Source organism: Pleurodeles waltl, chromosome 12 (assembly GCF_031143425.1).
Source record: "Pleurodeles waltl isolate 20211129_DDA chromosome 12, aPleWal1.hap1.20221129, whole genome shotgun sequence".
NCBI classification, from domain to species: Eukaryota; Metazoa; Chordata; class Amphibia; order Caudata; family Salamandridae; genus Pleurodeles; species Pleurodeles waltl.
Genome location: NC_090451.1, coordinates 715,070,307 through 715,094,583, shown reverse-complemented (window position 1 = coordinate 715,094,583; position 24,277 = coordinate 715,070,307). Strand labels below are relative to the sequence as shown.

Genomic DNA, 24,277 nt, shown 5'->3' with positions numbered 1-24,277 from the left:
AATAAAAAATAGTGGTGTGCACAGATGTAATCAATACACAATCTTAGGTTAGATATACATTTCTCTCTGGGTTAAAGTTTTCAAATCCAGCAGCCCCTGTATAGGTGATGAGGTGAAATTGCCTCACTCCAGAGACACTTGCTTGATAGGATAATGTGCAGTACAAGCAGTAAACCACTGGCTATTTTTAAAACTTTAGACGTGCAACTCACATCTTTCAATCTCATACTCCTAGTAACCCGGCACATTATCTGGTTGCCTTCACAGAACCATCATTGCAGTATTACAATGAACTAACGTAACAACAAGAGTATGGCTAACATCTCTGGTCTATACCGACAGGTTTAGGTAAACCTTCACATCTCACATTTGTAAACCAACGTCTGGAAGAAAAATAACTTATATCAACTTTAGAGGTTTTAGAGTGTGCTACAATTAAACATTTGCAAACTCATTAGCTAACTTCTAATTCTATGCTGAGAAGGTCCCAGTACCTTTCAAATGTCCCTTCTTCCTGCTATTGATGGGTACTGCTTAAGATGTCGTGGAGAACTGCTGTTGTGCTGTTGCGAACTGCACCGATAAAGTGGGACATGTAACCGTAAAAAACAAATAAAGCATCTGTGAAATTCATGAAGGACCTCATTTGGCCTATGAAGTTCTTTCATGTCCTACATTCTTAGAGCTGTTTAAATCCCTCAGAACAGTACAGGCAGCAATGAACGGTATTCTTGTTTTAGATAACTTTCTAGTAACATTTTAAATGGCTCACTTTTTAAAAATTACAATTACAAAGAACACTTCATTTTGATGATTTCAGGTTTTATCAATTGCTAAGATTATTATTTTATAATCGTGGACTTAATACTCATTGTTAATCACTACAGTTTATAAAAACAAATAAACACAATGAACGTGGTGTTTTAAATATGCCATATGACACTGGGGATTGAATGAACTAAAGTTACACCAGTTAACAAGGATAGAGTGAGTGGTTAACATTTCCCAGGTCTATCTGTACAAATTTGGATAAACTTCAGCATTAACTTCTTAAATTTATTGCAAGTGCTGCTAATATTACTTGAGTTCTGATGGACAGCTTCTCTCTGTAGTGTGTCTGCTGTGACCTCTGTGTCAAGCTGACCTCCAATCTGTTCTTGAAAGCTCTAGCAGTGGCTACGAAGACTGGAACTGTTTCTGGTGCCTTATTCCACATTTAGTTCTTCTCGGAGTTCATCTCCAGTTATTTCACCATCTTCATTCTTTTTGTGTACAGGACAGAGTAACAATGGAGGACGAAAGCCTCTGCACTCATAGCCATATTTGAAAGTTTCTTCTTTATGAAAGTCAGGTTTTTGAGTCAAAAGTTGTATAACGGTTCGGAATGGGTTGACTCATTATATTCTAAGGTCTTTTTTCACTGTGATTCTTTCTGGGCCACAAGCCCTGTGTCTTTCGGGTGCTGCAGTGTTCTAATGTTTACAAAATTGAAGTTTCTGGAGTTGTTTTTCTTGTTTTGCTGTTTCTTCTCCCTCTTTCTCTTTGGATTCAAAGGTTGTTTATTGTGCCTTCCATTTGTAGGAATGGGTATGAGTTTTATGGCAGACTAAGGGCCTCATTATGACCCTGGCGGTACAGAACCGCCAGGGTCAACGGGGGCGGGAGCACCGCCGACAGGCCGGCGGTGCTCCCTTGGGCATTCCGACCGCGGCGGTAACGCCGCGGTCGGACCGGGACAACTGGCGGTCTCCCGCCAGTTTCCCGCTGCCGAAATGAATCCTCCAAGGCGGCGCAGCATGCTGCGCCGCCTTGGGGATTCTGACACCCCCTACCGCCATCCTGTTCCTGGCGGTTCGCCCGCCAGGAACAGGATGGCGGTAGGGGGTGTCGCGGGGCCCCTGTGGGCCCCTGCAGTGCCCATGCCAATGGCATGGGCACTGCAGGGGCCCCCGTAAGAGGGCCCCGCTAGTATTTCACTGTCTGCATAGCAGACAGTGAAATACGCGACGGGTGCAGTAGCACCCGTCGCACCTTCCCACTCCGCCGGCTCGATTACGAGCCGGCTTCATCGTGGGAAGGTTGTTTTCCCCTGGGCTGGCGGGCGGCCTTTTGGCGGCCGCCCGCCAGCCCAGGGGAAAACTTGGAATACCCTCCGCGGTCTCTGGACCGCGGAGCGGTATTTTGGAGGGGGGAAGTCTGGCGGGCGGCCTCCGCCGCCCGCCAGACTTAGAATGAGGGCCTAAGTGTTAGTCCTCTTTCTCATATTGCACTCCCATTGACTCAACTAGACCTTTTCATGCTAGTAATGATACCCGGAGGCTTATTACTGTGGACCTGTTTTGTGAATCAGCCTTACTCCTCCTGAAATTGTTTGCGGATGGTTCCTTAAGAGTTAATATCTCAATGAAAGTCAATGCCAGAATCATTGCATCTATAAGGTTTTTCCTTAGGTCTGATGACTGACTAATGGCCTTGCTGCATTAGTTGCACAACTATGGTTTTTCTCTTGTGTGTCTGCAGATTAATCCTTAGTATTGATGATTTAATAAAAACCTGCCCCACATTCATTAAACGTGTGGTTTCTCGCCTGTGGGTATTTTCTGATGCTGTCAAACCCTGATACATCTCTTAAGCTATTCTCACATTCACTGCACATGTATGGTTTATCTATTGTGTGTATTTGCTGATGAGTTTTGAAATTTGCTAAGACCAAAAACACTAAACACATTCACTGCACCTGACTGTTCAGTCTCCAGTATATTTTTGTTTATGGACCATTAAAAGTGACCGCTGATTGAAGCTTTTCATATATTTACTGCACTTGTATAATTTGTCTTCTGTATATGTTTTTGCTGGTGGATCCTTAGGTTTGAAGACTGAATAAACCCCTTTCCACAGTCAATACATTTGTGTGGTTTTTCTCCTGTGTGTGTTCGCTGGTGTGTTCTTAGGTTTGACGAGTTAGCAAAACCTCTCCCACATTCATTGCACGTGTATGGTTTTTCACTTGTGTGTATTTGTTGATGTCTTTTGAAGGTTGATGACTGTCTGAAGCTCTTCCCACATTCCCCACACCTATATGGTTTTTCTCCTGTGTGTATTCGCTGATGGGTTTTTAGATGTGCTAACACTGAAAAGCCTTTTGCACATTCACTACACCTGAATGGTCTTTCTCCTGTATGTTTTTGTTGATGAACAATTAAAAGGGACAACTGATTGAAGGTTTCCATGCATTCACTGCACCTGTATGGCTTTTCTCCTGTGTGTGTTCGCTGGTGGATCCTTAGGTGTGAAGCCTGAATAAAGCCCTTCCCACATTCATTGCACATGTGCGTTTTTTCTCCTGTATGTGTTCGCTGGTGGATCCTAAGGTTTGAAGACTGACTAAACCCCTTTCCACATTCACTGCACATGTGTGGTTTTTCTCCTGTGTGTGTTCGCTGATGTGTCCTTAGATATGATGAGTGGCGATATCCCGTCCCACATTCACTGCACGTGTATGGTTTTTCACCTGTGTGTATTTGCTGATGCCTTTTGAAAGTTGATATCTGTCTGAAGCTCTTCCCACATTCACGGCACCTATATGGTTTTTCCCCTGTGTGAATTCGTTGATGGGTTTTTAGATGAGCTAATACCGTAAAGCTCTTCACGCATTCACTGCATCAAAATGGTCTTTCTCCTGTATGTTTTCGTTGATGAACCATTAAAAGTGACAGTTGATTGAAGCTCTTCCCACATTCAAAGCACATGTATGGTTTATCTCCTGTGTGCATTCGATGGTTTGATGAACATGTAGAACTCCCACCATACTCACGACAGGTATAAGATTTATCTCCTGTGTGCATTCGCTGATGAAGCCTTAGATTTGATAATTTAATAAAACCTCTTCCACATTTATTGCACATGTAAGGTTTGTTACCATTATGTATTTTCAGATGCTGTCTGAAGGTTGATATGCCTCTGAAGCTCCTCGCACATTCACTGCACAAGTATGGTTTTTCTTCTGTGTGTATTCGCTGATGGCTTCTCAGATTTGCCAACACTGTAAAGCTCTTTCCACATGCACTGCACCTAAATGGTCTTTCTCCTGTATGTTTTCGTTGATGAACTATTAAAAGTGACAGCTGAGTGAAGCTTTTCATACATTCACCGCACCTGTATGGTTTTTCACCTGTGTGTGTTCGCTTATGAACCATTAGGTTTGAAGACTGACTAAAATGCTTTCCACATTCACTGCATTTGAACGGTCTTTCTCCTGTATGTTTTCGTTGATGAACTATTAAAAGTGACAGCTGATTGAAGGTTTTCATACATTCACTGCACCTGAATGGTTTTTCACCTGTGTGTGTTCTCTTATGAACCCTTAGGTTTGAAGACTGACTAAAATCCTTTCCACATTCACTGCACCTGTATGGTTTTTCTCCTGTATGTATTCGTTGATGGGTTCTTAGATTTGATGAACAAGTAAAGCTCCTACCACATTCACAACAGCTATAAGGTTTTTCTCTTGTGTGTGTTTGCTGGTGGGTGCTTAGATGTGATGACTGAAAGAAGTTCTTCTGACATTCTGTACAGCTGTATGCTTTTTTCTCTTCTAGGTGTGCTCTCTGACAGCACTTTAGTTGTGATGGCAAACTGCAGTCTTTCTTACATTTACCGCACAAATCTGGTTTTGTTGTGTCCCAAGTCTCTGGTTGGGGTATATTGTTGCAAACATCCGATGATGGTGTTTGCCGATGGACCATCATGACAGATGAAACAAAGCTATTCATTCATTCCTAAATTTAGTGTGGACAGGTCTATTTTCTGACGACTGCTTGACAAGTCAATTTTAATTTTGAACATGTACTAGAGTGAATAGCCCCTCAGTTGATAAGTGCATCAACACTGGGTTCAGTTATGCTCTCCAGTGACAGGAAAGTCAATCTTATTAATGATTCTCGTTGTAAATAGCAGGAAACTCACTCTTTCATTCTTCCAGTGCCTGGTTCACAATTCATGTGTTTCACAGCGCTTCCCTTTCTTTGGCTTTTGTGGGACAAAAAAGTATAGGTTGTATAATGGACAAGCAGGACAACATGGACGATATTAACTTCAAGGGAGAAGCACAGTGGCTCCTATAACATATCCCTGTACTGGCTGTTGCACAGTGTGTATATACAGCTCCAGTGATAACTCTGACTTGACTGTATTAATGTGATATATGAGCCCAGTACCACAGAGAGACTGCTCACACTCTTAAGTCCACACCATTGCTCTAGATTCTTTTTTTAACCCTTCGTCTGATCACGTAGTAGTTTTTTTTTATTATGCATTGGATTATTTCTGTTTCTGATTAATGGAGGCCTTACTCTATGGCTTGTCCTTTGGTCATCTAGTGGAATTCAACTGCTTGTTCATAAATGTTTAGCTTTAAATTTATCCTTCAGTCTGGTACCTGTTAGATGTAAAGATACTGAAATCACTAAAAGAATAGTTATCATTAAAAAAAAAAGGTTAATACACAAAACATTGTAACATACTACCCTTTTATACAATCTGACACACACACTGCCTAAGAATTTAAAAAAACAATCGAATGTAAAAAAATACACAGTAATTATTAAATGAATCCCCACTTAACGTACTCAAGACATTAGTGAATATTTGTGGTATCAAAAAACAGCCCTTGCAACCAAATATGATCAAGGAAAATGCAAACTCAATTACAGAAAAACATATATCCTAAACACAAGTAACAAATGGTGAAATGAAAATGCAGCTGCTTTGGTTATAAGATTACACAGTTTGTAAATTCAATGAGAAGTAAAAGAATATTAAAAGTACGCTAGGCAGATGTGCAGGAAAAATATAAGAAACAGAGTGTCAAAGGAGGCTTGATCTCAGGTACCTTCTTTTATGTGCCTCTGCTTCAACCAGCCCTACAATTATACAGTACTAACGAACAGTACACCGCAACCAGCTAGTTACACAGGGTAGCTTAAGTAGTTTTTAACTTGATACTGTGTTCAACTAGATACCCCATATTTATTTCAGAAATACTGATAATTGTCTATTATTCTCAGCAAAATACTTAGGGGTACTTAACGTACAAAAAGTAGATGTTAATGGATAGAAGTTTTGAAAAACACAAAACTGCTTCTGGAGTTTTAAAAAAATAGAAAGTAAGCTACTTCTAAAATTATCATGTTCATGCAACAAACAACTAAAATTACCCCATGTTCATGCATCACTGATAATCATCATTTATATTAACAATAATTGGGGGCAAGGTGGCGGAATTGACGAAACTCCCCGAGATCCCATAGTAGGGACAAACATCCTCTGCCACCCTGGGTAATCCACAACAAGGTGGTTAATGTCTGGTAGCGCCTGATCCGCTGAAGATGGCTGGTCGACAGAGGTCTTCTGAGATTACCCCTGGTGATCCCGGTTGGGCTTGGTGGGCTGGACTGGTACCCACTGCTGATGGGTCGGTGGCGACAGAGAAGTGGCGTGCAGGCTGAGGGACGCTGTGTTCCAGCCTTATGAAACTTAGGCTGCCAAGGCGGGCCTGAGGGCGACAGGCAAGAATAGACGCCCTGCCTGGGGAAACTTGGAGATGGAACGAAGTGGGGCTGCGACACAAGATGTTGGCCACTGGGGTCACCACTCCTAGTGGGCTACTGGCCTGGGTCCCCAGGAGATGGGGTGGGTCGGAGCCGGTGTGCGGGCACAGTGTTCCTGGGCCAGGCAGCTGCTGGTGCTGGGGAACCCCATTGGGCTGGCTGACTGCTTTGGGCACCTTCCATGCTCCGAGGAAGCAATACACGGCTGGCTGATGGTTGAAGCAGCGGCCCACCTGGGAGATGTGAGCGACCAGAATCAGTAAATCAACAGTGGAGAAGGGGGCGAAAGGCTCTTAAGAGTGCCTATTGTGCACGGAGCCCTGTGTGGACTACCTGGTCCTGAATGGATAAGGCAGATGCCCCCATCCTACGGCGCTTAGAGGTCAGTGATGCACAGGCAACAAAGCCCAAGGACTGCGAGAGAGTGCAGGGGGCATTAATATTTATAAACAGCTCAAGCAACACCTGTAATTCTCCCCTGAACCTGCAGCACTTTCACAATTTTGTGCCTTCATAGCTACCACAGCATTTCGTACTCCCCCTACATTGGAGAGCACAGGAGTGCCACAGACGCACCAGCACAGGAATCTACCAATGTGCGAACGGGGGCTTACGCTGGTGGCCTAGAGGTGCTAGCCCTTTTGGAGGGATGGCTCATTAAACTATTGAATATTCTGAGGGCGGTTGGACCCGGGGCTCGGGCCACGACCCCAGGTGAGAATAATGGGGAAGAACGGGGGGCCCAGGCAGGCGTACACGGTTCCTGTGCAGACAACGGTGAGTACACCTCAACAGCCCTACGAAACGCAATCAGGTTCACTCATTCCTTAAGAGGTATAGGGTACAAGTAGCATTCCTCCAGGAAACACATACATGGGGGAATTGCATACACGCATTAAGTAGAAAATGGTGAGGACAAATTTGTGCCACCTCTTACTCTGGCTATGCACAGTGGCGTTCATATGGATGGCACCAGGAACACAATATAGCAATACAAGGACACATGTAGACACTGAATGGCAGTATGTGATTTTGGAGGGCAGGCAGGACGGGCACAATTTTGCTGGTGAATGTGTACTCCCCTATCATCGATGATGGGACCTTTTAGGGTCAGCTATTAAAATCAATGGAGTTATTTGCTGACATTGAAATAATCATTGCAGGGGACTTCAGTTGTGTTCTAGATGGCACACAGGATCGTATTGCCCGGGAACGGGGTTAAACCCAACATATCAGCCTCGCTTGCACAGCTATGTGGTGCAATGGGATTAGTGAATGTATTGCGATTGCAACACCCAAACGCCCGCGAATACCCATGTTACACACCTGCTTCGGGTACATATAGCAGAATTATTTTCTGGTTCAGGCGTTTGCTGTGCACTGCATCCAGGATGTGTCCTATCTGGTACATTATATATCGGACCACACTCCATTATTATTACCGTATTCACTACTCTGGCGTCTCCAGGCTGAGGCGCTTACATATCCCATCCTTCTTACCACTCTACAGGAGGCATTGCAACGCTAACTTGAGATTACCTGGGGTACCGTGACTAGTCGAGCAATGGAATGGGAGCTGCTCAAAGTGTTCCTTAGAGGCGTCAGCATGTCTGCCACAGTGAGTATTAGCGCTGTGTTCGAACAGAAACAGCGACAGGTCTAAAGAACCAGCCAGGTTAGAAAAATTACAGGCTGAGAAGCCTGAGCATAAACAAGAGCCGGATAGACAAAGACACAAGGTATGTGAAATGTGGGACCAGCTCGAAAAATACATCAGAAAACATAATAGATGTAGGCTATATTTAGATGGGGAAAAGTAGGTTGATTATTAGCATGCCTAATAAAGGCGGAGTCCCAAATAAACCGGTATCTACAATAGAGAACTCTGAAGTTCTGAATTGTAGTGACACAGCAAGAAATAAACAATGTGCTTGCAGCCCATTTGTGGTCAGTTTACACGGCACCACCCAATCTAGAATTAAGTGGACTGTCTGATTACTTGAGTGGCCTGTCTTTGCAGCTGCTGACAGAGGCAGACAGGAGGGTGCTGGGGGTCCCACTAACATGACAGGAAATCAATGACGCCATACAACTTCTCAAGACAATTCTTTGGGAGAAGTTAGATCAGAGTCCACCAGGGAATGACGCAGCTGATCAGATATACAGTTATTCAAAATATGCTCTCTTAGAATTGGATTGCACAAGCCCTGGTAGTCACTAACTTTGCTCCCATGCAACCATCCTTTCAGAGCTTTAACAAAGCAGTCCACAGAATCTACCCAAACTTGGGAGGACTTCTTTTTGGTTTTCCTGAACTAGATTCTGTATTGTTCAGTGGCCAAGCCAAAACCATTTAACAGTGCATTTGTGAGTGCTGTGTAGTTGTCTGCATCTTCCTCCCTCACAGTGAGGAGTTTGTCTCTGCCCCTGTCAGAGAATGAGAGCCACAAGATTGCTGCCCACTGTCTTTGGGGGACTCTCTGTACTTTACAGGCCCTCTCCAAAACAGTGAACCATTTATAAATGTCATCTCCCACCATGTAAGGTGGGACTATCTTGCTCAGGTTCCTAGAATCATAGGAGTCCTCCCTGACCCTGATGTCCCTAAAGCTAAGACTGCTGCCACCATGGGGGACTAACCCCAAACCCTGCCCCTCCCTCTCTGCTGCTAAGGCTTAGCTATGTAGGGGTAGCTGTTGCTGCTGCAGCCTCAGCATGGCCTCCTCCAACCTCAGTTTCCTAAGCTCCCTATCTAAGGAATCTTCCCCTGAGGTGGAACAGTGAGACATGGGAATGGACAGAGGAGGACCTATCCCTCCTTCTGGGAACTCTCTGAACCAACCCTCTCAGAGTAAATGTGGGCCTACTGGAATTACCCCTGCCACTCACTGAAGTGCTCCTAACAGGGATGTGGTGTTCCCCAGATTCTTCCTGACCCTCCCTAGTGTAGCCTAAATCTACCCTGTCTAGGACTGGAGAGTTTGTTTCTACTTCCTCCTCCTCCTCCTGGCTACCTGCATTGTCCTGGTCAGCCTGGAGAAGTAACTCTAGAAGAAGACTCTTGTTGGGATTTCTCCCTATCTTTAGTTTTCTAGATGCTCACATCTCCCTTAACTTTTGTAAGTGAGACTCTCACAGTGAGAGTCTGGGGCCTGAGAGGTGGGCTCTACTTAAGACATTCTGGCTAGAGTGATGTAGGTGTGCCTAACTACTCTAACACTAGGCTCCCTAGGAAAGTTTGTAGCAAGGGCTATGCTAGACACCTAGCTTACCCAAACTTAGGAGACTAGAAATCCTAACAACTAAGTGTAGTGTATTCCTAACAACTAGTAATGGTCGTTCCTGTGGAAAGTGACTAGTGACAATGTGGAAAGGCAATTGTAAGTGTCATATCCCACTGCTGCACCACCAATGTTGGAAGCTGGCCTGGTGTGTGTTTAACACCTATTGCGTTATCACCCTATACCAGGTCCAGGTATCCCCTATTAGTGAAGTGTAGGCAGAGTCTAGGAAGCTAGGGCTCTCTAGAGGTAGCTGTGGATGAGCAGCCAACACTTAACTAGGAGACATATAAAACAATACCACTACAGTCACACAGCACTTACACACATGAAAGAACCACAATGTTACTAACATAAAATACCTTTGCTTTTGTAACATAAATACTAAAATACTGTATAAGCAATAACCCAACTGGAGGTAGGTAAACACACTAATATCAGTAAATAGCATGGAAAGCAATAGGCATTGGTAAAAACAATAGTGAGGGCCCGGGGGGGGGGCGGACAAAAGTGGAATGTGGAAGGCAGTTCCCCACTCAAGAATGTGGAATCAGAAGAGGGGAGCTGAAGGAATTAAGAACCTCAAAAGGTAAGTACCAGGGTGCCCCCTAGCGACCAGGAGAGAAGATGTACGTACCTGGTTTTCCCCAAACCCAACAGGAGGACTTTGGAAAAGGATTGTGCAAGACTCAACCAAGATTGGAAGAGTGCCAAGGTGGATCCTGTCAGAAGAGGACCTGCAGAGGAAAGGAACCAAGTCCAGTTTTAGATGGAGTATCCGGTTGTGAAAGGAGCCACTACCCACCCTTCTGTGAACGCAGACCAGGTTGACGATGGACGAAGAAGGTCAGAAGTGCAGCCCAGAGGCAGAAGAGGAGTTCCAGAAGCAATGCAAGTGATGTCCCACGTCAATGGTCATGATGCAGTTTGTTAGTGGTGCTGGAAAACCACCAACAAGCCATGGCAAATGCAGAAAATGGAAAAGGAGGTTTGCAAGGCTGAAGAGGACCAGCTTGAGCCAAGGAGAGGAGTCCAAGGTGACCCTCAGCAGCTGGAAGAGTCACAAGAAGAGGAGGCAACCCCCACAGACAACCCACTGGCAGCAGGCAAAGGATTTGCAGTGAGGTCCCCTCAGCTCACCGGAAGAAGTGTCCCATGTCACTGGAGAAGGAGACTGTGCGTTGCAGTAAGAAGTGCTGGGGCCCGTGGCTACACGGAGCCTGAAGATCCCTTGGAGGAGGAGCAAACAAGCCCTGGTAGCTGCAAGAGTCGCAGTGCAGAGGGGTACTGTCCTGCAAGGACTTACCGTTTCCCAAGTTAGAAAGCTGGTAGAGAGGACCAAGGGGACCACTCCAGACCACCAGTTATGATGCAGGATCCACGCAATTCCGGAGTTGTCGATGAAGTTGAATATTGTCGGTTCCTGCGTAGTCCAGATGCGGTTCCAGTGGCCAGAAGATGAAGTAAACAAAGCAGAGGAGTTGTGGTGGAATTCTGCACGTCAAAACTAAGGACCCACCCAAGAGGGAGACCTTAAAAAGCTATAAAATGAGGTTTGGTCACCTTCAAGGTGACCACCTATCAGGAGGGGGCAGTGACATCACCTGCTTGACCTGGCCACTCAGATGCTCCCAGGGGCCTCTGCACATCTTGGATTCAAGATGGCAGAACAAAGTGGCCACCTGGAGGAACTCTGGGCACCACCCCTGGGGTGGTGATGGACAGGGGTGTGGTCACTCGCCTTTTCTTTATCCAGGTTTGCGCCAAAGCAGGGACCGGACGTCCCTGGACTGGTGCTAACCGGTTTATGCAAGGAGGGCACTAAATATGACCTTCAAAGCACACCAGTGACTTGGGGAGGCTACCCCTCCCAAGCCGTGACACCTATTTCCATGGGGCGAGGGTGTTGCCTCCCTCTCCCACAGGAAATCCTTTGTTCTGCCTTCCCCGACATGAACTGGTCAAGCAGCAGGAGGGCAGAAACCCGTCTGCAGGGTGACAGCAGCGCGGGCTGCTTGCAAAGCCCTGGAAGACTGGTAGGAGCAAAACCCCGGGGTAATCTAAGGAACACCCAGAGTGCATAGAATCATACAACCAATACTGGCAACAGTATTGGGGTATGATTACGACATGTTTGATACCAAACATCCCCAGGTTCGGATTTACCATTATGTAGCTGGACGTAGGTAGTGACCTGTGTCCAGTACACAGGTAAAATTGTTTCCCCGCACTTACGAAGTCCAGTGTAATGGAGCTGGATTTCCTAGGGGGTCATGCAGGGGTTCCCTCACACACAGGTACTTGCACTCTGCCCTCTGGGCTAGTAGGGCTACCATAGGGGTGACTTAAAGTGACCTGGTGCAGTGATCTGTAGTGAAAGGGTGCATGCACCTTTTAATGCAGACTGCAATGGCAGGCCTGCAGACCCATTTTGCATGGGCTCCCATGGGTGGCACAATACATGCTGCAGCCCATGGGGAACCGCAGATAAAAAACCCTAAAGCATGCAGCTTAGTAGGTTTGCACAGACTCAAAAGGGCATTCCAACGCTGGAACTATTTTTACCGCTACCTCCAGCCCCAGTATGTAGATCTGAGGAAAGGTGGCAATATAAGGCAATTGCTAGTATTCAAACTTTCCTATAGTATAAGCCTGGTCATAAACAGAGTCTATAATCAGAGCTCTTATATAATGAAGTTGCTGCCATAACTTGTCGCTGCTATGCGTGGCACCAAAGGGACAAGTTTATTCTTTTACAGGGCAGGTTTTTGACACATCCTATCCAATGGACAAGTAGATATTTTATTATATTCCACACTACTGGAAAAGGCCCTTCCATTTCACATCAGCTGTTTGGGATCTCTTCGCCTCCCTCCATCTGGATTATGCTACATTCAAAACAGAAGTCAGTGTGGCCTTGGTCACATGCACCACATACTCCATGGGCTACAGTTACTAACACTGATAGACAAATCCATACTCCATCTACAACACTCCCATATGGTGAAGGACCTGGTTGCAGGTGAGAGGCAAAGTGAAAACAAGCACTGTCAAACCCAATAGATCTTGCCTATGCAAGAGCTATTGGCTTTGTCAATATGTTTTAGCCATGTCATACAACAGACTGGATGCAGTTCAGCATGGCTAAACGTTAGTGGTGAAGAGAGTGACGTGGAGTGATGTAAAGTAGTGTGCAGTGGAGTAGAGTGAGGTGTTAAGGAGTGGCGTAGAGACTTGTGGCGTGTCATGGAGTGGGGTAGAGTAGAGCTGAGTAACGTACAGAGTCAAGGAGTGGTGAAGAGTGGACTGGTATAGTGTTGTGGAGTGTCACGGAGGAAGTGCTGTAAAGTAGAAGGGTGTAGAGTGGAGTAGAGTGTCGCAGAATTATGTAGAGTGGAGTATGGTGTAAGAGTGGAGTACAGCAGAGTGATATAGTGCTCTGTGGAGTGGTGTAGTGTGTAGTGGTGTAAAGGTTGTGGAGTAGAGTGGTGTGGAGAGGAGTAGAGTGGCGTACAGTGTCAGAGTGGAGGAGAGTTTAATGGAATAGAGCATCATAGAGTAGAGTGTTCTAGGGTGACCTAGAATGAAGTAGCATAAAATACAATGGTGCAGAGTAAATTGGAATAGAGTGCCGTGGCGCAGAGTGCATTGGTTGTGAGTAAAGTAGCAAAGAGTGCATTGGTGTAGAGTGCAGAGTACAGTGGTGCAAAGTAGAGTGGCACAGCATAAATTGCAGTGCCGTTGAATTCAATGATGTAGAGTGCAATGGCGTAGGGTGGAGTGGGGCACAGTGGAGTACAGTGGCACTGAGTGTAGTGGCATAGAGGCATTTGTTTCAGAGGAGATTGAAGGATGCAGGGTAAAGTGGAGTGGTAAAATGTAGAGTCCAGAGGTATAGAGGAGATTCTCGTAGAGTGCAGTGGCACAGAGTTGCGCAGAGTGCAGTGGTACAGAGTAGATTAGAGTGGTGTAGAGTGCAATGGCATAAAGTGCACTGGCGAAGGAATGAGTGGTACAGAGTAGAGTGCAGTGCCACAGAGTGCAGTCTTGCAGGGTAGAGTGTCAGACTGCAGTGGCGTAGAGTACAATGTTGCAGAGTAGAGTGCTGTAGACAGCACTGGCACACAATGCAGTAGTGAAGAGTAGAATAGAGTGAAGTAGAGTGCAGCAACAGAGCAAAAGCGTAGTGGCCGAGCGTGCAGTGGAATAGAGTGTTGCAGAGTAAAATGGCATTAGACTGCAGTGGTGCAGAATAGTTGGATTAGAGTGCAGTTGTGTAAAGTGATATAGAGTACACTGGGTAGAGTGCAGTGGCGTAGAGTAGACTGTTTCAGAGTACAGTGAAGTGGCCTAGAATGGAGTGTACAGTGCAGTGGCAGAGTGCAGTGGTGCATTGGCATATAGTGGAGTGGTGCAGAGTAGAGTACAGAGGTGTAGAGTGGAGTGGCTTTAAGTGCAGTGGTGTACAGTAGGTTAGAGTAGCATAGAGTGCAGTGACAGAGTGGTGCAGTGGCGCAGAGTAGAGTGACGGAGAATTCAGTGGAAGAAACTGCATTGGCAGAGAGTAGAGTGTCAGAGTGCAGTGGTATACAGTAGAGTGGCTTATAGTGCAGTGGCAGGGTGCTGTGGCACAGAGTGAAGGGTGTGAAGATTAGTGGCATAAAGGACAGTGATGCAGAGTTGAATAGAGTGGCTTACAGCACAGTGGTGTAGAGTGCACTGGGGTAGAGTCTGTGGGACAGAGTGCAATGGCATAGTGTTGCAGAGTAGTGTGCAGTGGCGTACAGTGGAGTGTAATGGTTTTGAGTACAGTAGTGTACAGTGCATTGACACAGAGTGCAGTGGTGTAGCGAGGAGTGGCCTGGAGTGGAATAGTGGAGATTGGAATATAGAGTCGTAGAGTGCAGTGGCATAGAGTAGAGTGCCGTAGAGTGCAATATTGTAGAGTGCAGCGATGCAGAGTAGATAAGAGTGCTTTAGAGTGGATTGGGGTAGAGTGCAGTGGCAAAGAGTGCAGCAGTGCTGAATGGAGTGGCAGAACAGAGTGGCATAAGGTGTAGTGGGGTAAAGTGCACTGGCAAAGAGTGGTGCAGAGTAGACTGCAGTGGTGTAGAGTGCAATGGCATAAAGTAGAGCTCAGTGGCAGAGTGCAGTGTTGCAGAGTACACTGTTGTAGAGTGCACTGGTGCATATTAGAGTGGTGAATAGTGATTGGCATCGAGTGGCATGGAGTACAATGGTAAAGAGTGCAGTGGCCAGAATATAGTGGCGTAGAGTGCAGAGGTGCAGAGTAGAGTGGCATACAGAGAAGTGGTGTAAAGTACAGTGGTGCAGAGTAGCATAGAATGGCATAGAGTGCAGTAGTTTAGAGTACAATGGTGTAGAGTGCAGTTGCATAGTGCTGTAGAGTATAGTGGCGTAGAGTGCATTGTTTTTTAATAATGTTCTCGAGAGTGCATTGGCGTAGAGTGCAGTGGTGTAGACTGCAGTGGCATGAAGAAAAGTGGTACAGAGAAGAGTGGTGAAGAGTGGAGTGGTGCAGCGTAGACTGCAGGGGCGTCGGGTGGAGTGGCGTAGACTGCAGTGGTGTCGGGTGAAATGGCATAGAGGAGTGGCGTAGACTGTAGTGGCGTCGGGTGGAGTGGCATAGAGGAGTGGTGTAGACTGCAGTGGCATTGGGTGGAGTGGCATAGAGGAGTGGTGTAGACTGCAGTGGCGTCAGGTGGAGTGGCATAGAGGAGTGGTGTAGACTGCAGTGGCGTCGGGTGGAGTGGCATAGAGGAGTGGTGTAGACTGCAGTGGCGACGGGTGGAGTGGCATAGAGTGGTGTAGACTGCAGTGGCGTCGGGTGGAGTGGCATAGAGGAGTGGTGTAGACTGCAGTGGCGTCGGGTGGAGTGGCATAGAGGAGTGGTGTAGACTGCAGTGGCGTCGGGTGGAGTGGCATAGAGGAGTGGTGTAGACTGCAGTGGCGAAACATTCAGTGGCAACAGTACAGTGGAGAACAGTATTGTGGTGCGCTGTGGAGTTGAATGGGATACAGTACATTGGAATGTAGTGATGCAAAGTAGCGAGGCATTGACTGAAGTGGTGTAGCGTGGAATGGTGCAGAGTAGAGAGCAGTGAGGAGTGGCATAAAGTAGAGTGGCACAGAGCAGAGTGAAGTGGGGTAAAGTGGAGTATTCATGGTGTGGTAACAGATTTCCATTACAGACAACACATCTTCAATCGAAATGACCATTATAGTTGCACAGACATACAGTTTTATTTATAAAGGTATACAGCACACAAACTATAATGTGTGGAAATGGCATTACCTAGTGTACTGATTTGTTTTTATGGTATTAAAATATTTGCTTCCACCACACTTCAGAATTACCCCTAGTAGCCAACATGATTTTCAGATAAAGCCTCTCACTTTGAAGTCAGAGAAAGAAAAGTAAACACTAAGCTCCCTCGGAAGACAGAGCCTGACCTTTGACCTCTGCCTTTGAATGCACAGCAAATGTGATAAGATCAGAACAAAATGTAAAGGGCAGCTTACAGGAAGGAAGCAGTCGAAAAGATATTGTAAATAAGGTCTGGGCAAGGGAAAGGACAAACTCAAGCTGGACAGCCTAAAACATAATAAAGCCTAAAACATAATAAAGCCATAATAAAAACAAGTAGCAAGCATTAAAATGTGACTTACATACCAAAAAGCCAATGGTAAGTAACAGGCAGAATATATTTCCAGGGAAGCTTTCCAAGTGTCCCAAGATGTCATTAGCTAAAGAGACAGCTGCGCTGTCTGGTATGCTTTGACCTACAAATGTGGGCGATGCCAGCAGGCCACACTCTCTAGCAGGCGACTGCTAAAAAGGCCTGCCCTTCTTATTAAAAACAGGCTCCCTGCCACAACTGTCAGTCCTCTGCACCCCAGCAAGGTGACAGTAGGCACCCTCGGAGAAGGAGGGTGCATGTGGTGTGACCTACCAACCTCAGAGCTCTGCTCCATCCTCATTACTTGTTTCACAAAAGGCCTCAGCATACACTCATGATCGTCTTGTGCGCTGGGGTAGGGTCAAACTACTACAGCTTGAGAAGTTTAACTTTGGACAGGGGTGCACGCTCTCCAGAGCCAAGCAGTGTGGGATTTCTCTTTCCCAACTCCAGGCATGATAGCATCATCCAAGAACTCAACATACATAAAGAAATAAAGAGCATTAAAGTAGGAAAACTGGCTGAAAGCCAGACACCTTCTCTTCTTACAGGGGTCTGTATGGCAATTACATTTGCGATTCTGTAGATATTCAGAGAAGACATGCAATGAACTGCATCCAGCTAATTATAAAGGTTGGATTCAGCAGATGTACTATCTTAATGAAAGGGCGATAACTGCCCAGTACAAATGAGTACGTTTTAATATTTAACACACAGCACCCGCATTCTAAAAAGATGTTGATGGTGAAATACTTTCAGAAACACAGAACAGCTTCTGAAGAAGCAGAGTGATTAAAAATCACGCGGCTTCTGAAACCATCATTTCATGCATCATAGTTTACTGATAATTTATAACGCGTGCATTACAAAACAAATGGGCACATGATACCGTTTTATTTTGGTGTGAAATAACAGCCTACTGACCTGCTGTGGAACTCACTAGTGGCATCGTTCATCTCTGTTGTGCTATTCTGAATAATCCTAGGGCTCCTGGATGAGCATCATGGACACTGTCACCACAGCACCTTGTCAGGGAAGAATAGAGGCACTTGATTCTGAAGAGGCTTTAGCATGGAGGGACAAGCCTGCCATTGCCTCTTCAGCAAGACTGCTGCTGGTTAGCAAGGACTCTCTACGTCACAGTAGGCTTGAATGCAATTAGCAAACACAAAACAAAAGATTCAGGGGCCAGGAAGAAAGAGTGTTAAGAGAGAAATTCAGGCCGGAAGAGAATTGCATTGCTAGAAAAAGGGAAGACAGGTGTTGCAAAAATAAACAGAATAAGAAAGATAAGCAGAAGGAAACTGAATTGATAATTCCAAGGACCCGAATAAATTTAAAATAGAGACTGAAAAAAGCATACACTAAATTAGGATGCCCAGCGCCTTATACAACATTCCCTCATACACCTGTCCCAAAAGACATGAGTCCAGTTACACTCTTAGGGTGGATTTGCGTTTGTGGGTGAACGCTTTTAAGAATACATGTGTCATGCAAAAACTGAATGATGGTTAGAGTGGCTGGTACTCTACAGAACAAGATACACCTTTAGTGGAACCAGGATATTATGAAACTGAATACTACAGAAAGAGGTCTGCTTGGATGACCCACACACTAACTTGGAGAGTTTTATCTGACTCATGCCCAGAACAACAAAAGTATTCACAGTATCATGAAAGTGACTCACAATACCTTTCAGCATCATATTTACAAAGGTTTGAATGGGTTTAGTAAGGGGGAAAAGGTGAGACCCTTACAGGGGTTGTTAGTTTGAGAACGGTGGAGCTGCACCTTCATCTGAATGCCTCACAGACTGTTAATCCAAAGTACCCTGCAGTGCTTACTGACAAATGAACACACAAAGTGGGCCACACAGAGCAGCCAGCAGGCCAAACCCCACTCCTGACAAAGTCCTTCCATAGAGGGCCTAGACTTAAAGGAGAGCCTAGAGTATTTCCAAAATAGTCAATCATGGATAGAGGCCTAAGGGGAATGGATGATCTTTCATGAGCCACAAGGCGGAGAAATATGGGGGCATAGATGCTCTTCAAACCAAACCTAGTAACATTATGTTATGTGCATTTGTATGTGCACGTTTCACCCAGGAGGGTATCCTGGCGCCAAAAGGAAGGAGAAACTACTTTGATTTAGAGCCACTTTTTTAGTCTCCTGTCAAATTTAAATATAGAGCTTGAGGCTCCGATATGAAGGCGGTTCCAGGCTTTAGATGCCAGGTAGGAAGAGGTATGGCCAGCAGTTCTGGCTCTATAGATTGAGGGCCACATGGGCAAACAGAAAGTGGACCAACCAGAGAAATCTGGCTGGTGAAGTTTTTCAGGTAAGCAGGGCCTTGTTTATGTAATGCTTCATAGGGCTGTGTATGAGGAGTTTAAAGAGAATAGAGTGCACTGGTGAGCAGCGCTTGAGTGACAGTTACTCGGGTGTTGAGAGGGAGCAATCTGAATACTTTTCTGAGGAGGTGGAGGGGATGAATGCATGATGAGGAAACTGTGTTGACCTGGTTGGACATCGAGATTTGATTGAGAGCATTATTCCCAGGTTCCTGCTGAGTATGGGTCCTAGGTCACAAGGCCATCAGGCCAAGGTCCAAAAAGAGGTGTATTTTCCAAAGTGTGCCACTTCTGTCACGTCGGAGTTGGGCTTCAAGCAGTTGGGCTTCATCCAGCCTGTGAGTTCAGAAAAGCAGTTATTGAAAGTTGTCTGGGTCTCAGAGATGTCTTCAGAGAAGGCGGAGAAGAACTGGGTGGCGTGGGGCTGGCCAAAGAGCCCTGACAGATGCCACAGGTCAAGCTAGAGGTAGAAGAAGAGTGCAGGGGCAAGGATCTCCGATTGGGTGCATCTTGCAAGGAAGTAGCCAATACACCTGAAACGTGTTCCATGGATTCACGTCTCTTGGAGGCGCTGGATGAGAATGGAGCGGGGGATGGTGTAGAAGGCTGCAGAGCAGTCAAGTAGAAGGAGTACTACTGCATTTCCCTTGCCCATGATTAGACAGATTTCGTCGGTGGCGGCGAGGAGGGCAGACTCTGTGCTTTCCGTTAGGTCTGAAACCAGACTGGGAGGGGTCCAGGAGGTGGTTAGTGTTAAGGTGGTTAACCAGTAGGCTGTTTATCAGTTTTTCCAGAATGGGTACCAAGTAGGGGAGGAGGGAGATAGATGTGTGGTTTACCAGAGTATTCAGGTCCGATAAAGGTTTTTTCAAAAGTGGTAATATGGTTAAGTGTTTCCAGGCATCCAGGAAAGTGACTGCAGTGAGAGTCATGGAGGATTGGAGTGAGGGTCTTGTATATGGGGTCAAGTCCTTTGGTGAAGATGAAGTGGGGGCAAGGGTTGGAGGGGGCACCAGAGTGGTTGGAGCACATGATAGATGTGTTTTTTAGAGGGGTGATAATGAGCCATCAGATCAGGGAAATATCAGGTGAATTCTTGTTGGATTGGAAGATGATAAAGGCGGACAGGTCCAATTTTGGGGCAAAGTTGCTATAAATGCCGCTGATTTTGTTGTGAAATAATGGGAGAGCTGGATGCTGATTTCCTGTGAGGGGCTGCATCGTGTTGAATTATGAGGAATTTGTGTTACTGCACTGCATTTTACTGCACTATGAGGAATCTGTGCCACATCTTACTGTACTGTGAGGAATCTGAGCACACTACACTGCATCTTGCAGCACAATGAGGAACCTGTGCACTGCACCTTACTGCACTGTGAGCAATATGTACACCGTACTGAATCATATTCCACTATGAGGAATCTGTGCTCGCTGCATTTTACTGTGCTACAGGGAGTCTGTGCACAAAGGAACTGCATCTTACTGCACTATGAGGGATATGTGCACTGTGCTGCATCTTACTGCACTCTGAGGAATCTGTACACACTGCACTGCATCTTACTGCACCATGAGGAGGCTGTATCTTACTGCACTGTGAGGAATCTGTGCACTGCACTGCATCTTACTTCACTGTGAGGAATCTCTGCATGCTGCACTGTATCTTACTTCACTATGAGGCATCTGTACACACTGCACTGCATCTTAGTGCACTGTGAGGAATCTGTGCGCTGCATCTTACTGCACTGTGAGAAATCTGTGAACTGCATCTTACTGCACTATTAGGAATCTATATCACTGCATTGTGTCTTGCACGTCATCTTACTGCACTATGAGGAATCCGGCCACTGCACTGCATCTTACTTCACTATGAGGAATCTGTGTACACTGCATTGCATCTTACTGCACTATGAGGAATCTGTACACTGCACTGCATCTTACTTCACTGTGAGGAATCTCTGCATGCTGCACTGTATCTTACTTCACTATGAGGCATCTGTACATACTGCACTGCATCTTAGTGCACTGTGAGGAATCTGTGCGCTGCATCTTACTGCACTGTGAGAAATCTGTGAACTGCATCTTACTGCACTATTAGGAATCTATATCACTGCATTGTGTCTTGCACGTCATCTTACTGCACTATGAGGAATCCGGCCACTGCACTGCATCTTACTGCACTACGAGGAATCTGTGTCACTGCACTCCATCTTACTGCACTGTGAGGTATCTGTGCACCTCATCTTACTGAATTATGAGGAATTTGGTACTGCACTGCCTTTTACTGCACTACTGCACTATGAGGATTCCTTGCACTGCAATGCATCTTACTGCACGGTGAGAAATCTGTGGACACTGCACTGTATTTTACTGCCCTGTGAGGAATCTGTGCACACTGCACTTTACCTTACTGCACTGTGAGGGATCTGTGCACACTGCACTGCATTTTACTGCATTGTGAGGAATCTGTGCACTTCATCTTACTGAATTATGAGGAATTTGGTACTGCACTGCTGTTAGAAATGGGGACTCTAGTTGGCAGTCGGTTTGCACCATGTCCAAGTAGGGAGCCTCCCTCTAGTCAGGATAAGGAAGATACCCACTCCGATAACCCCTGCTCACCCCCTTGGTAGCTTGGCCCGAGCAGTCAGGCTTATCTCAGAAGCAATGTGTAAAGCATTTGCACATAACACACAGTAAAACAGTGAAAACACTACAAAAGGACACCACACCAGTTTTAGAAAAATAGCCAATATTTATCTATTTAAAACAAGACCAAATATGATAAAAATCCAACATACAGTAATAAAAATATGAATTCTGCAAGATTTACTCAAAAATACAGTTCCTTGAAGTCAATAGCTCCACCAGGGGCTATCACGGCGTTGCAAGCAACAAACCCAACAGTTCAGACTAGCCCGGCGTCACAGGCCAGCTATGGTCCGGGAAGACACCCAAACAGTACCTTGGATTTGTAGGGCGTTGTGATCCTTGTGGTGAGCTTCGGAGAGCGGCGTCGCTGATATCGCGGTGTCGGTTCCAGAGTTGGTGCAGGAGTCGTTGGGCCCTTGAAGTCACATGCCTTGCAAATCGAACTCCGAGCTAATGAAGTCAGGTGCGCCAGCGTTGAAGACGTCGGAGCTGCGGTGCAAAGCAGGACAATATGAAGTGCGGTGCCCACAGGTCACGGTGCAGGCAGCGGCTTGGTGACGCCGTCCAGCAGCGTCGGTGAGAGCTGTGGGCACCGCACTTCATATTGTCCTGCTTCGCACCGCAGCTCCGACGTCTTCAACGCTGGCGCACCTGACTTCATCAGCTCGGAGTTCGATTTGCAAGGCATGTGACTTAATTGACATGTGACATTGTGAAGCGGGGTGGTGCAACGTGCAGTGCCCACAGGTCACAGTGGAGGCAGCGGCGTTTTTCTTGCGGAAGCACTGTCGTCGGCTTCCCAAGCCAGCAATGCGGGACAGGACAGTGATTTGTGCTCCTCACCAGCAGTGTCCAGAGGCCACAGTGCAGGCAGCGGCACCAGTGTCAGCAGGAGCGTCCTTGTCGGGGAGGCCCAGGCTGCGGTGTGAGCAGTTGATGCCGGAGTGCGGGACCCACAGGTCGCGGTGCGACCAGTGGCTCGGTGAAGTCGCCTGATGGCGCCATTGGTGAGACCAGGGTCACAGTGTGAAGCAGGGCAATGTGACTCTGTGCAGCGTCAGCAGGTCACGGTGCAGGCCAGCAGCTTTGTTGGCAGCGGCGCTGTGGTTTTTTCTTCTTGTACAGCACAGAACGCACAGTTCCCAGTGTTGCAAGTCGAGGAAACTGAAGTCTTTTGTGTCCCTGAGACTTCCAACAGGAGGCAAGCTCTACTCCAAGCCCTTGGAGAACTTTTTCAAGCAGGACACACAGCAAAGTTCACCCTTTGCACTCTTGTAAGGCAGCAGCAGCAAAGGCAGGCCAGTCCAGCAAAGCAACACAGCAAAGGGACAGTACTCCTCCTCTAGCTCTTCTTCTTGGCAGAGGTTCCTCTTTTTTTTTTTTTTGTCCACATTCAACCCCGCTTTCTAAGCCACCTCCTAATTCCTGCAGCCTTCTTACCCTCTAATTAAGAGAGAGGCCCTAGCCAGGGGGGTGCACCATTATATCTCCCGATCTGCCTAGGCAAACCAGCCGGAGTATCAAACGGAGGCTAATCATTGGACAACAAAAGATAAACAAACCAATTTCACATAGTCTCAAAGTAGCCAAATATTGAAAAGAAAACAAATTCAAACAACTTTCTCCCATTTTAATAACGGCGATCACAATTCCGCATTTCTCTTAGAGCCCTGCACATTTAAGTCCATATTCGAAATGCGGAGAGCTGCATTAAGCCAGTCCGTATAGCTCGGAGGGTGCTCCTTCATCCAATTTTTGCAGATTTCATTCCTGCCCAACACAATTACATAAAACACAAAATTACGCTTAGCTTCATTCACCCTGCTCCATATGCCCGCTTCCTGTAACTGCCCGAATATAATCAGCAGGAGTGATACATTGATTTTCCAGCCTAACATAGATGATATTACCCCAAAAACATCCTCCCAAAACAACCGAATAGCAGGGCAATCCCAAAACATATGAATATCCGTTGCTCCTATCCCGCCGCATTTCAGACATTTAATCACTTACCCCTTCTTAAATTTGGCAAGTTTTGTCGGTGAAATATAAGCTCTGTGTAGGGTATAAAGATGATTTTTCCTTAATGGGGCAGGCTTCACTACCTGATAAAGAGTCAAAAACGACTTCTTCCACCATAACCCAACCTTATCACCTAACCCGGCCTTGCCCCATAGATTGTTTGGTAAAACAAAATTCCCATCAAGAGTTTCTAATATTTCCCAATACCAAACCGCCAGCTTCTTTACAGGTGCAGAGCCCGCAAATTCAAGAAAAGAATCCTCCAATGCATTTACCACACCCAAGCCCCCCTTGATTTCTTTTTCCCACTCTCTTAACTGTAGATATTTTAATCTGGACAGGGAACCACTTGTTATCCTTACCAACTCATCCCATAAGAGTAAGGTACCCTCTCGCGAGAGCTCCCCCCACCTTTCCACGCCTGCCCTTTTGAGTGGTAATGCTAAAATATCTTTACAGCATTCTGGGGTGCCCGGGGAATCCCAGATAGGGGCCTGATAGCTGTAATAATGTGCACCCAGACGTCGTCTCAACTGATACCAACTCCTTGCCAATCCTTGCAACACTTTCAATTTAACTTCTTTGAAAAATTTAGGGTCGGCGAATTTGAAAAGAAAATGCCTTGAGGCCCCTTTTACGGATGAAACCATTGCCTTATACATTCT

General features: G+C 46.2%; 2 pseudogenes; both read right to left on the bottom strand.

Moving 5' to 3' along the window:
* LOC138266960 (zinc finger protein 850-like) overlaps nucleotides 1–24,277 on the bottom strand; it is a 61,653-nt pseudogene that overhangs the window by 9,483 nt on the left and 27,893 nt on the right.
* The window catches only part of LOC138267309 (zinc finger protein 208-like), a 331,096-nt pseudogene continuing 307,861 nt past the window's right edge, over nucleotides 1,043–24,277 (bottom strand).